The sequence below is a fragment of the Schistocerca gregaria genome, chromosome 6 (assembly GCF_023897955.1).
Source record: "Schistocerca gregaria isolate iqSchGreg1 chromosome 6, iqSchGreg1.2, whole genome shotgun sequence".
In the NCBI taxonomy this organism is placed as follows: Eukaryota; Metazoa; Arthropoda; class Insecta; order Orthoptera; family Acrididae; genus Schistocerca; species Schistocerca gregaria.
Genome location: NC_064925.1, coordinates 229,634,375 through 229,649,011, shown reverse-complemented (window position 1 = coordinate 229,649,011; position 14,637 = coordinate 229,634,375).

The following is a 14,637-nucleotide window of genomic DNA, read 5'->3' as shown; positions in this document are numbered from 1 at the left end:
TTATCTTGTAGTGAAGTCGAAGTAGATACTCCGTGCGAATTGGTGTGGGTGGAGGTTATACTTAACAGCCGAATTAAGTTAATAATTGGCTCCTTCTACCGACCCCCAGACTCCGATGATACAATTGCGGAACAGTTCAGAGAAAGTTTGAGTCTCGTAACAAATAAATACCCCACTCATACGGTTATAGTTGGTGGGGACTTCAACCTACCCTCGGTATGTTGGCAAAAATACTTGTTCAAAACCGGTGGTAGGCAGAAAACGTCTTCCGAGATTGTCCTAAATGCATTCTCCGAAAATTATTTCGAGCAGTTAGTCCACGAACCCACGCGAATTGTAAATGGTTGCGAAAACACACTTGACCTCTTGGCCACAAACAATCCAGAGCTGATAGAGAGCATCATGACTGATACAGGGATTAGTGATCACAAGGTCATTGTAGCTAGGCTCAATACCATTTCTTCCAAACCCATCAGAAACAAACGCAAAATAATTTTGTTTAAAAAAGCGGATAAAGTGCCACTAGAAGCCTTCCTAAAAGACAATTTCCATTCCTTCCGAACTGACTATGCGAATGTAGACGAGATGTGGCTCAAATTCAAAGATATAGTAGCAGCAACAATTGAGAGATTCATACCTCATAAATTGGTAAGAGATGGAACGGATCCCCCGTGGTACACAAAAAAGGTCCGAACGCTGTTGCAGAGGCAACGGAAAAAGCATGCGAAGTTCAGAAGAACGCGAAATCCCGAAGATGGGCTAAAATTTACACACGCGCGAAATTTGGCACGTACTTCGATGCGAGATGCCTTTAATAGGTTCCACAACGAAACATTGTCTCGAAATTTGGTAGAAAATCCGAAGAAATTCTGGTCGTATGTAAAATACACAAGCGGCAAGACGCAGTAAATACCTTCGCTGCGCAGTGCCGATGGTACTGTTATCGACGACTGTGCCGCTAAAGCGGAGTTATTGAACGCAGTTTTCCGAAATTCCTTCACCAGGGAAGACGAATGGAATATTCCAGAATTTGAAACACGAACATCTGCTAGCATGAGTTTCTTAGAAGTAGATACCTTAGGGGTTGCGAAGCAACTCAAATCGCTTAATACGGGCAAGTCTTCAGGTCCAGATTGTATACCGATTAGGTTCCTTTCAGATTACGCTGATACAATAGCTCCCTACTTAGCACTCATATACAACCGCTCGCTCACCGATAGATCTGTACCTACAGATTGGAAAATTGCGCAGGTCGCACCAGTGTTTAAGAAGGGTAGTAGGAGTAATCCATTTAACTACAGACCTATATCATTGACGTCGGTTTGCAGTAGGGTTTTGGAGCATATACTGTATTCAAACATTATGAACCACCTCGAAGGGAACGATCTATTGACACGTAATCAGCATGGCTTCAGAAAACATCGCTCTTGTGCAACGCAGCTAGCTCTTTATTCGCACGAAGTAATGGCCGCTATCGACAGGGGATCTCAAGTTGATTCCGTATTTCTAGATTTCCGGAAAGCTTTTGACACCGTTCCTCACAAGCGACTTCTAATCAAGCTGTGGGCCTATGGGGTATCGTCTCAGTTGTGCGACTGGATTCGTGATTTCCTGTCAGGAAGGTCGCAGTTCGTAGTAATAGACGGCAAATCATCGAGTAAAACTGAAGTGATATCAGGTGTTCCCCAGGGAAGCGTCCTGGGACCTCTACTGTTCCTGATCTATGTAAATGACCTGGGTGACAATCTGAGCAGTTCTCTTAGGTTGTTCGCAGATGATGCTGTAATTTACCGTCTAGTAAGGTCATCCGAAGACCAGTATCAGCTGCAAAGCGATTTAGAAAAGATTGCTGTATGGTGTGTCAGGTGGCAGTTGACGCTAAATAACGAAAAGTGTGAGATGATCCACATGAGTTCCAAAAGAAATCCGTTGGAATTCGATTACTCGATAAATAGTACAATTCTCAAGGCTGTCAATTCAACTAAGTACCTGGGTGTTAAAATTACGAACAACTTCAGTTGGAAGGACCACATAGATAATATTGTCGGGAAGGCGAGCCAAAGGTTGCGTTTCATTGGCAGGACACTTAGCAGATGCAACAAGTCCACTAAAGAGACAGCTTACACTACACTCGTTCGTCCTCTGTTAGAATATTGCTGCGCGGTGTGGGATCCTTACCAGGTGGGATTGACGGAGGACATCGAAAGGGTGCAAAAAAGGGCAGCTCGTTTTGTATTATCGCGTTATAGGGGAGAGAGTGTGGCAGATATGGTAAGCGAGTTGGGATGGAAGTCATTACAGCATAGACGTTTTTCGTCGCGGCGAGACCTTCTTACGAAATTTCAGTCACCAACTTTCTCTTCCGAATGCGAAAATATTTTGTTGAGCCCAACCTATATAGGTAGGAATGATCATCAAAATAAAATAAGAGAAATCAGAGTTCGAACAGAAAGGTTTAGGTGTTCGTTTTTCCCGCTCGCTGTTCGGGAGTGGAATAGTAGTGAGATAGTATGATTGTGGTTCGATGAACCCTCTGCCAAGCACTTAAATGTGAATTGCAGAGTAGTCATGTAGATGTAGATGTAGTGTATATTTCATGCCCTCGCCTGTAGTGCAACAACCACTTCTGAAGTGTACTGCGCTTCACTTAGAAAACTGAAAGGACGACTTCAGCGTGTTCGTCACCACCAAAAGGCGAAGGAATTTCTCCTTCTCCATGACAACACAAGGCCTCACTCATGTCTGCACACCAGAGAGGAGCTCATAAAGCTTCATTGGACTGTTCTTCCTCATCCATTCCACAGCCCGGATCTCACATCTTCCGATTTTCATCTGTTTGGCCCAATGAAGGACACACTCCACTGGAAGCAGTACGTGCATAATAGGCAAGTTATCCGGCCGGGGTGGCCGAGCGGTTCTAGGTGCTACAGTCTGGAACCGCGCGACCGTACGGGCGCACGTTCGAATCCTGCCTCGGGCATGGATGTGTGTGATGTCGTTAAGTTAGTTTGGTTTAAGTAGTTCTTAGTTCTAGGGGAATGATGACCTCAGATGTTAAGTCCCGTAGTGCTCAGAGACATTTGACCATTATGCTACAAGACGTCGGCTCGGACGTCCACAAGTAGATTGGTACCATGAGGGCACACAAACCCTACCAGTAAAATGGCGTAGGATGGCCGCACTGAGCTGAGACTAAGTTGAAAAATACGGTTTTTTGACAATAGAATGGGGAGAAATATGGTGTATTGGATTGCGGAAAAACCAACTTGCTTTCAGAAACAAAGTGTTGCATTGCTTAATCTATGCCCCTCGTATTATCAGAAGCAATATATCGAGGAACATACTGAGTTGTATACTTTTAAGGAAAGTTTAGTTCTTGGTTAAAATGGAGTTGAATACAGCTCTAGATGAGCAAAATGTCTTTGCGAATGACGTCGTCGTTACATTCATACTCTCTCTGCGTTTCGGTTGAACGTGCAACACTCTATTCTCCCAGTTTATTTTAGAGTTTTTCTGTGTATCCACGCTAAAAACCGATTAATAATTTTATTGTTGACAAAGTGACAATTTTACAGTCACTGTGGATGATTGGCAGCCGCTTCGATGGAAAGTAATTCCCTTCGATGGTTGTATCGAACTCTCCAGCACAATTTTTTCTGAAGAAGACATTCAACGAAGAGAACGGTCGGACGTGAGGAACCATTTTGTTACACGTAAATTGTAGGATTTTAACGCTGCTACCGGTTCACTGAATTCTGTTGCTTCTGTCCGTCACCAGGCAATGTACCAACATTTATTAAAAATTTAAAAGACAGGTCTACTGAACTTGTGTTAGAAAGAAGGATAAAATTTCAGTGCAACGTACTCAGGAAAAGGAGAGTGACTTTACTAACGTGTAATAGCTTTTTAATCATTTAATTTTTTTGATGAAGACTAAGTACTAATGGATGAATATTTAGGTTTAACGCCTAAACGATTACGAGATCGTTAGTGACAAACTAAGATGAAGGTTTCTTACCATTCGGCACATGGTTCAGGAGTAATGTGAAAAGTGATACTTTTCTGGTGAAGATTATTTAATCCGCGTTATTTTGCAAATAAAGGCTGCCACAGAAAGTCGTTACATCACTTACAGCAAAAAGCTATAAAAAAAATTAAGTTTTACTGTGTAAATTTCTTCAGGAAAGTTACTGTTCTGCGCAAGCTGTTTTCGTTTTTGAAAATTGGAAATTTGGAAATTTGCGGTAAGTTCTCAGGGACAAAACTGTTGAGGTCATCGGTCCCTAACCTTACACACTACTTAATCTAACTAAAACTAACTTACGCTAAGGCCGACACTCACACACACACGCCCAAGGGAGGATTCGAACCTCCGACGGGGGAGCCGTGCGAACTCGTTTTTGAAATAAGCACTTTATTTCATGAGAGTTTGCTCTTAGCTAGTAGCGATCCCTTGTGCACTTTCAAGCTGCACGGATGTGAATTCTGCCTGAAAAATGATAAAATGCAACCCTTATGCGAGTCTTTATCGCCGTGTCATTTTACAGACGGAATTCACGCCTTTGTAGCTTGAGAATGCCCAAGGGTGGCGGTGGGGAATTAGCTAAAAGCCATAAACCACGAAATAAAGTGATTATTTCAAAAATAAAAACATCTTACGCAGCACTAACTTCACCAAAGAAATTTGCAGCAGCTGTGGTCCGATATACGGGATGTTTCGTAATTGATGTTACACACTTGTAGATGTTGTAGACAGGTCGCAGTATATCAAGTTTTACATCCCCTATGTGATCAAAAATATCCGGACACCTGGCTGAAAATGACTCACAAGCTCGTGGCGCCCTCCATCGGTAATGCTGGAATTTAATATGGCGTAGGCCCACCCTTAGGCTTGACGACAGCTTCCACTCTCTCAGGCATACGTTCAAACAGGTGCCGGAAGGTTTCTTGGGGAATGGCAGCCCATTCTTCACGAGATGCTGCACTGAGGAGAGGCATCGATGTCGGTCGGTGAGGCCTGGCACGAAGTCGGTGTTCCACAACATCCCAAAGGTTTCCTTTAGGATTCACGTCAGGACTCTGTACGGGTCAGTTTATTATAGGGATGTTATTGTCGTGTAACCACTCCGAAACAGACCGTGCATTTTGAACAAGTACACTATCGTGTTGAAAGATGCAATCGTCATCCACGAGTTGAACTTCAACAGTGGGAAGCAAGAAGGTTCTTAAGAACGATGTAGGCCTGTGCTGTGATAGTGCCACGCAAAAAAACAAGGGGTGCAAGCCTCCTCCATGAAAAACACGACCACACCATAACACCACCACCTCCGAATTTTACTTCTGGCACTACACACGCTGGCAGATGACGCTTACCCGGAATTAGCTCTATCCACACCCTGCCTTCGGATCACCACATTGCGTACCGTGATTCGTCACTCCACACAACGTTTTTCCACCGTTCAGTCGTCCAATGTTTACGCTTCTTACATCAAGCGAGGCGTCGTTTGACATTTACCGGCGTCATGTGTGGCTTATGAGCAGACGCTCGACCATGAAATCCAAGTTTTCTCACCTCCTGCCTAACTGTCACAGTACTTGCAGTGGATCCTAATGCAGTTAGGAATTCCTGTGCGATTGTTTGGATAGAAGTCTGCCTATTACACATTACGACCCTCTTCAACTGTCGGCAATCTCTGTCAGTCAACAGCCACGGTCGGTCTTGTGCGCTTTTGTGCTGTACGAGTCTCTTCACGTTTCCAATTCACAATGACATCGGAAACAGTGGACCTAGAGATGTTTAGGAGTGTGGAAATCCAGCGTACAGACGTATGACACAAGTGATACCCAATCACCTGACCACGTTCGAAATCCGTGAGTTCTGCAGAGCGCCCCATTCTGCTCTCTCATGATGTTTAATGACTACTGAGGTCGCTGATATGGAGTAACTAAACGTAGGAGGCAGCAGACTGCTCCTGGAATGAAAAACGTATGTTTTTGGGGGTGTCCGGATATTTTTGCTCACATAGTGTTGGAACCCATGTACTGAAACGTTATCCAATGACGCTACAAAGCGTAAACATTCTTGGCGTTGGTGGACGTAAATCAAAGTATGTAACAGGATCATTCCGTGGTGACGTTACTAAGTTTAAAGGATATCGGAGAACAATAAATGTTTCAGTTTGAGGTAATGGTTCCTCTACTGGGAACGAACGAGTCGGAAGATATCAGCGAAAACCGATCTGTTACCTCTGGCAGAGGAATACATGTACCAATACCGTTGTTGTTAAGAATGTAGATATGCAACCTCCATTGGTGGTAGTATGAATCAAAACAAGAAAATATGTCTAGTAAGCATGGACTCTAAAACGCGTGCCCTAAGACCTATGAGCACTTGCTCAATAGAGGAGGCGTGTTTCAAACTAGCGGAGATGAACAAGTTGTCATTCACTGATGAGCCACCTGCTTAATAGCTTGTTTGTTTGTCTTTGGAACACAATACATTACTGACTCTCCGTATCAGAGACCCGACAGTTTGTTCATCGGTTTGTGGAGGTATGTGGCATTAGATGTCTATGAACAGGTCATGTAATTTGTGTAAATAACTGGCAGCTGACTTGTATACGCTTGACGGCGCCCGATGGTGACCCAGATAGGATCCGTAGGATTTATAGCAAACGAATGTGGTCGCCGACACATCAACGTAAGTTCACTATAATGTTCCTCAAACCAGTGCAGCACTGTTACGGCTGCGGGCCACGTACAATTACAGTGCTGAACGATAACATGGTCATCGGAGAAGACATTAAGCATGAAGGGGTGCAGATGGTTCGTAGTTGCCAGAGTGTCTTCGGTTACTACAAGTGCAGGAGAATATCTCCCGTAGCATAACACTGATGTCACCAGCCTGCGTCCGTATCACGCTGCACTCTTAGAACCGCCGCGCCGCTCACCTCGATGACGGCATTTGTGGAGACGACCATTGACCTAGAGCAGCAAAAATGTGACTCACCCGAAGAGCCGACACGTTTCCATTAATCGACGGTCGAGTCCCGACGATCCCGTGCCCACTATAACCGTAACTGACGATGTCGTTGGTTCAACATGTGAACACGTTGGGGTGGTCTGCTGCGGAGCTCCATTTTCAACAATGTACGATGAACAGCGTGCTCCGAAACACTTGTGCGTGCACTAGCATTGTGCCTTTTCGGCAGAGATGCCACAGATCGCCATCTGTTCTGCTTTCAAGAGCAGACAGGCAACCGAACCCTAAGTTCTGTGAAGAATCTGGGACGTCCAACCATTTGGGGCCTAGTGGTAGTTTCACTGTCCTTCTAACTCTTTCTGTAGATGCTCAAGACAGTAGCACGTGACCATCCGACCAGCTTCGTCGGTTTCCAGATACTCGTTCACAGGCTCTGCTAAATCTGCCCTTTGTCAACGGCGCGAATCTCAATGGATTTTCCTATTTGCAACCTATATCGTCGCTAGGGTGATCCCTGTCCGTGTCTGCACCGCTTACATACTTCAGTTACCGCTACGTGTCCGCGGTGCCACAATGCAGCATCCAACGTCTTACTGGGCTGTGGCCGTAATGCTTTGGCTTATCAGTGTAGTTCCTCAGGTAAGCATTTGAGAGCGCATGTTTACTCCACATATTTGTTGTTTTGGCCCATACTGCCAGCTCTGAAAGTTGCATACCCCACGTTCTTAGCAACAACAGTACCGTTTAGTTCACTATAATCAGACACCAGATTGATTTTACATTATAACTTCCGACTCTTTCGTTTACGGTACAATGAGCCTTATTTAAAATTTATACATTTACCCGTTATACACCCTGTTTACAAAAGACCGCTGTCTAAAGTTTTCTTATTATAGAGTAATAATAAAGATTTCTGATGCGTCTGTATGTGGATATTTACAACAGTATTTGTGTCTGGTGTTCTATTTGAACAGATGGTAACCTACATTGTACCTGCTTTTTTATTATTTGCAAAATTACTGTAGTGAGACTTCGTTATGAAAGAAAGCAAGATAAGCTCCGCATTCTGATTCTGATGTGCCAGTCTGGAGCGAGCTACAGCCGTGTCATCCTCTGCCAAAGGGTCACTGAATGAGGTATAGAGAGGTGCATTGCCAGCATACTGCTGTGCTCCCAATGTCAACTCTCTTGGCCTAGAAGTGACTACTCTCATTCAAGTAGCTCCTTCAGTTGGGGTTACGAGGTTTAATGCACCGTGCACCATCCCTCCTATCATAGAAAGAACAGGGAATCGAACCAGGTCCTCTGCATAGCAGGCAGACACATTTACCCTTGAGGTGGGACTTTTTCAGGGAAACTCTTAAGTTCTGTCTGCATAGCAGGACAAAACTGCCCATTCACGATCTTCTTGTCTTCTGGTTAGCTGATAAACGTCAAAGACCAGTTTCGTGCTCGTTGATAAAATGAGATTTCCTGCACTTAATCTGAAGATGTGAAGTTAATAGATAAAATCTTTCGGCTGCTACTGATGGGCCATAGTCACTGGATAGATAACTCGTATGAATGGTTCGAATGGCTGTATGTACTATGGGACTTAACATCTGAGGTTATCAGTCCCCTAGAGTTAGAACCATTTACACCTAACTAACCTAAGGACATCACACACGTGCATGCCCGAGGCAGGATTCGAACTTGCGACCGCAGCAGCAGCGCGGTTTCGGACTCAAGGGCCGAGTACCGCTCGGCCACAGCGGGGTAGATAGCAAAATAGGCAGAGCGAGAGTAGGGAAATGTTCATTAAAATATACTGATGGGAAAAAGTCGAAACACCAAGGAGAGGTTGTGCGACATAAACGAAAGCTGGTAGGCGTATTTCTACATCTGAAGCATGATTTCTATTCAGAGTCAGCGTCAGTCACATATGAATGGCGCTTCCAGCGCCATTATGAGGATGCATATCAGACTTGCTTTAAATACGCGCTGTTATGGTCGCGAGCGTTAGTTGCCTTTGAGATTATAAGTGGTGAGTTCATGTTAGTTAAAAAAAAAGCCCTTAGGGCGACAAAGAAACCATTATCAAAACCTCACTGAGCCGGAACGAGGTTGTATAACAGGGCTATGAGAAGCTGGATATTCCTTCTGCGATTGACTTGGTAGAAATGAAGCGACTGTACACGATTGCTGGCAGCGCTGATCACGAGAATGTACGGTCGCAAGAAGACCGATCACTGGACGGCCACGTGGCACTTCACCTGCATCTACATCTACATGGATACTCTGCAAAGCACATTTAAGTGCCTGGCAGAGGGTTCATCGAACCACCTTTACAATTTTCTATTACTACAATCTCGCATAGCACGCGGAAAGAATGAACACCTATATCTTTCCGTACGACCTCTGATTTCCCTTATTTTATTGTGGTGATCGTTCTTCCCTATGTATGTCGGCGTCAAAAAAATATTTTAGCATTCGGAGTAGAAAGTTGGTGAATGGAATTTCGTGAGAAGACTCCGTCGCAACGAAAAACGCCTTTCTTTTAATGATGTCCAGCCCAAATCCTGTATAATTTCTGTAACACTCTCTCCCATATTTCGCGATGATACAAAATGCGCTGCCTTTCTTTGAACTTTTCCGATGTACTCCGTCAGTCCTATCTGGTAAGGATTCCACACCGCGCAGCAGTATTCTAAAAGAGGACGGGCAAGCGTAGTGTAGGCAGTCTGCTTAGTAGATCTATTACATTTTCTAAGTGTCCTGCCAATAAAACGCAGTCTTTGGTTAGCCTTCCCCACAACATTTTCTTTGTGTTCCTTCCAGTTTAAGTTGTTCGTAATTGTAATACCTAGATATTTAGTTGAATTGACGGCTTTTAGATTAGACTGATTTAACGTGTAACCGAAGTGTAACGAGTTCCTTTTAGCACTCATGTGGATGACCTCACACATTTCGTTATTTAGGGTCAACTGCCACCTAGCGCACCACTCAGATATTTTTTCTAAATTGTTTTACAGTTTGTTTTGATCTACTGATCACTTTATTAGTAGATAAACGACAGCATCATCTCAAAACAACCGAAGACGGCTGCTCAGATTGTCACCTAAATCGTTTATACAGATAAGGAACAGGAAAGGAACTATAACGCTACCTTGGGGAACGCTAGAAATCACTTTTTTTTTTTTTTTTTTTTACGCGATCACTTTCCATCAGTTACTACAAACTGTGACCTCTCTGACAGGACATCACAAATCCAGTCACATAACTGAGACGATGTTCCATAAGCACCCAGTTTCACTACGAGCGGCTTGTGTGGTACAATGTCAAAACCCTTCCGGAAATCCAGAAATACGGAATAGATCTGAAATCCCTTTCCAATAGCAGTCAACACGTCATGTGAATAAAGAGCTAGTTGTGTTTCACAGGAACAATGTTTTCTAAACCCATGTTGATTGTGTATCAATAGACCGTTTTGTTCGAGGTAATTCACAGTGTTCGAACACAATATAAGTTCTAAAATAGTGGTGCATATCGATGTTAACGATATGGGCCTGTAATTAAGTGGATTTCTCCTACTTCGCAGAGATCTTGTTCGGCGTATGGGTCTGGCGCATCATACCGAGTCTGCCGCACCAATGTGAGCAGCAGTTGGCACCACAGTGACACAAGGAACTGCTACAAATCGGTTACATCAAGGGCACCCCTGATCCACACACCCTGTAGCGTCGGTTCTACTGACACCAAACCACCGCCATTTACGACTTCATTGGTGTCGCCATTTACGACTTCATTGGTGTCATGTGAGAGGTCATTGGAGGGTAGTGTGGAGGTCGCTTGTGTTTCCTGATTAAATCTGTTTCTGACTCGGTATCAGTAATGACCGTATGTTGGTTGTAAGGAGGCCAGTTGAGAATCAGTAACCTACCTCTTTGAGTGGTGTACGCACTGGAGTTATGGTCTGGGATGCGATTTCAGGAGTGTCCTGACTGCAAATTTGTACGTCAGTCAGGTGATTCGACATGTTGTGCTACCATTCACGAACAGCATTCCAGGGAGTTTTCCAAGATGATAACGCTAGCACGCTCTGCAGATCTATCTCCAATCGAGCACATATGGGACGTCATCGGACAACTCCAGTGTCATCCACGAACAGCATTAACCGTCCCTGTAATCACCTACCAAATGCAAAAGCATGGAACTCCATCCTACTAAGTGATATCCGGTACCTGTACAGCACAGAGCGAGGTGGCGCAGTGGTTAGACACTGGACTCGCATTCGGAAGGACGACGGTTCAATCCCGCGTCCGGTCATCCTGATTTAGGTTTTCCGTGATTTCCCTAAATCACTCTAGGCAAATGCCGGGATGGTTCCTCTGAAAGGGCACGGCCCACTTCCTTCCCCATCCTTCCCTAATCCGATGAGACCGATGACCACGCTGTCTGGTCTCCTTCCCCAAACCAACCAAACAACCTGTACAGCACAATGTATACATAAATATATTCCCGAAATTCCATTACTCTACAATAATTATTTTGTTTGTGTTCTGATTTTCTTCCGTTAGTGTATTTTCGCTATGTTGCAGAGGTGGCTTCCCGGTCGTCGTTTGCTTCCCTCGCTCATCGTGTCCGGGTATTTACTTGCTTGATGGCGGGAACCTGCGAAGCTGGAAGTCGCTAGCCGCCTTCTCTATTGAAATTGCATTCGTTTTTGGAAAACTCAAGCATTTCTCCAAAAGTTTCTTTTCTTGTTCAGCACGTCTACGTAATTTAAATTAGTATGTTGGCCGCAGGTCTTGTGGTGATCAGGTACAGAAATTTCTCACTTAGTGTAAACACGTGTGACGTTAAAGCTCTGTAATAAGTTGTTTTGATGTCCTTCCTATTTGGGTTTATATACTTTTTCACAGCTGCACGTCACTTCGCAGATTCCTGCAGCGCATAGGTAATCAGGTTCAAATCAAATGGTTCAAATGGCTCTGAGCACTATGGGATTAACAGCTATGATCATCAGTCCCCTAGAACTTAGAACTACTTAAACCTAACTAACCTAAGAACAAGACAACACCCAGCCATCACGAGGCAGAGAAAATCCCTGACCCTGCCGGGATTCGAACCCGGGAACCCGGGCGCGGGAAGCCAGAACGCTACCGCACGACCACGAGATGCGGGCCCAGGTAATCAGGTGCATCCGTTCTGTGCAGGAAAAAGTCATTAATTTTGTCCCTGCTTAAGAGCTTTGAAGCATTCAGATTATGCTGTGAATAACCCTAGAGACTAACATTAACGTAACAGAGACAGGAGGTTGGTTCTTGACCTTCTCAGTGTCACAATAAATTTTTTAGAAATTCAGCTTTGATTCCCAGGTGTTATTGTCACTGTTATGGAAAGGCAGACATGTGAAGTACTGAGCTCTGTTTGTTTCTAGGGTTGTTTGTGATGTTGTGCTTCTTAATTCTAATGAATATCTTCTACATATTCTTGCACGTAATCATATGCATACAAGGTGATTATTATTGAACTGTATGAAATACGATCAAGTCTGAAAGGCTTGCGTTAGGACGTTCAAGCCGAACAATTGGTCGCGGTGCATGATGGTAATTAATATGCGCTGTCTGGTGTCGTTTAGCGACGAAGCCTACTTTCGTTTGAGTGGTTTTGTCAACAGGCAAAATTGTCTTATTTGGGGGACTGAGAATCCCCATTTCACGATCGAAAAGTCTCATCACCCTCAGAGGGTGACTATGTGGTGTGCAATGTCCAGTGAAAGAATAATAGGTGCGATGTTCCTTAACGGCACTGTGACTTCTGAACGGAGCGTGAAGGTTTTTGAAGATGACTCTTATTTCGACAAGATGTGGTTCATGCAAGACGGAACTCAACCCCACTGAAGCATGACATGTTTGATGTTATGCAGGTCCATTTGGCGACCGAACTCTGGCTCTAGGGTACTCAGAGACCATTGTCATTAGTCTCGATTGGCCGCCATATTCTCCAGATATGAACACATGCTACTGCCTATTCAGGGACTACATTATAGATTAAGTGTACAGAAATAACCCCAAAAACATTGATAAGCTGAAAACAGCCATTCTACAGCTTCGATGTTCCGACACTTCAGCGGGTCATGTAGAATTTCGCTAGTCGTCTGCTCCCCATCATCGTTAGTGATGGCTGGCATATCATAAGCTGCATCAGAATACCTGTAGTGACGTTTACGTATTGAATAAAGTGTGTGCACACCGTAGTTAGTAAATAGTTTGCGGTTTTTTCATCTAGTTCAATAATTGGCACCCTGTACATGGTCCAGTTCCAGTGTGACCTTGCCTAAGTTCGACATTGATGTGAAATAACAACTGACAGGTGGAACGTGAGATCACTAGAAATGGGGCGTACGTAAAACATCTTGAGGAGGTTGCGGACAACACTGAAGTCTTCATTCGGAAACGGAGGGATTTATGTGACATCCAAATGGGCAGGATCATTGACGTTTGGCCCAAACGGGACCGGCCGCTGTGACCGAGCGGTTCTAGGCACTTCAGCCCGGATCCGCGCTGCTACTACTGTCGCAGGTTCGAATCCTGCCTTGGGCATGGATGTGTGTGGTGTCTTTAGGTTATTTAGGTTTCAGTAGTTCTAAGTCTAGGGAACTGATGATCTCAGATGTTAAGTCCCATAGTGCGTGGAGCCATTTGAACCCAAGGACGGAACTCTGCAAACTGTTTGCGCGTCGCCATGGTTAAAATCTACCATGCAAAGCCTTTTCTGAGAATCACTTTTTATGCTCTCTGGATAGATGGTCCTTGACTTGTATGGTGTTATCGTCTGGGGACTGTTTTTGCGCCGTTCCCTGGATGATCTCGTCATTCTGGAACCCACTATTTTTCAAAAAAGGTGTGCATCGGTCCAACGGGACCAAGTACACCTCTACATACAGTTTGTTTGGCCTTGGCGCGATGACAGCAATCACCAGGAGAATTGAACATGCTACACAGATCGCAGAGTACGTGCATGATTCGAAAAGCACCAAGATTAGTTAACTGTTCTTCCTTGGCCACCAAACTCGCCAGATTTAAACCAGAACAGGAATCTGTGGGACCACTTCGATCAGACTGTTCGCATTGTGGATCCTCAATCCACACAGCTGACCACAGGACTGGAGTCGGCATGGGTCCACATCTCCGTCGGTACCTTCCAGAATCTCACTGTCTCTCTTCCTGCACGTCTTGCAGAAGTCTGCACTGCAGAAATGTGATCATTCAGGCCTTTGCCAGGTGGTCACATTAATGTGACTGGACAGTGTATATACACTCATGCTCATAAATTAAGGATAATGCTGGTACGTGGTGAAACAACGCTCTGGTGGGTGGTTTGTGGGTTTAAATCACCTCAGGGTATGACCAAGCGGTGCATTTGACCTGCGGCCCTCGCACGGTGGCACTAGCAGCAGTCCACATACGCAGAGGTATGTTGGTGCATGTCAGACTACAGTGCAGTGAGTAAGTGTTCAGACGCTTTCACAAGTGCTAATGGTGACAGTGTTTAAAATGGCTCAAAGAACACTTACTATGACGTTATGAGAGGTAGAATACTAGGGCTAATGGAGGCTGGTCAAACACAGCAGGTCGTAGCACGGGCCCTCTGTGTGCCACAAAGTGTGATCT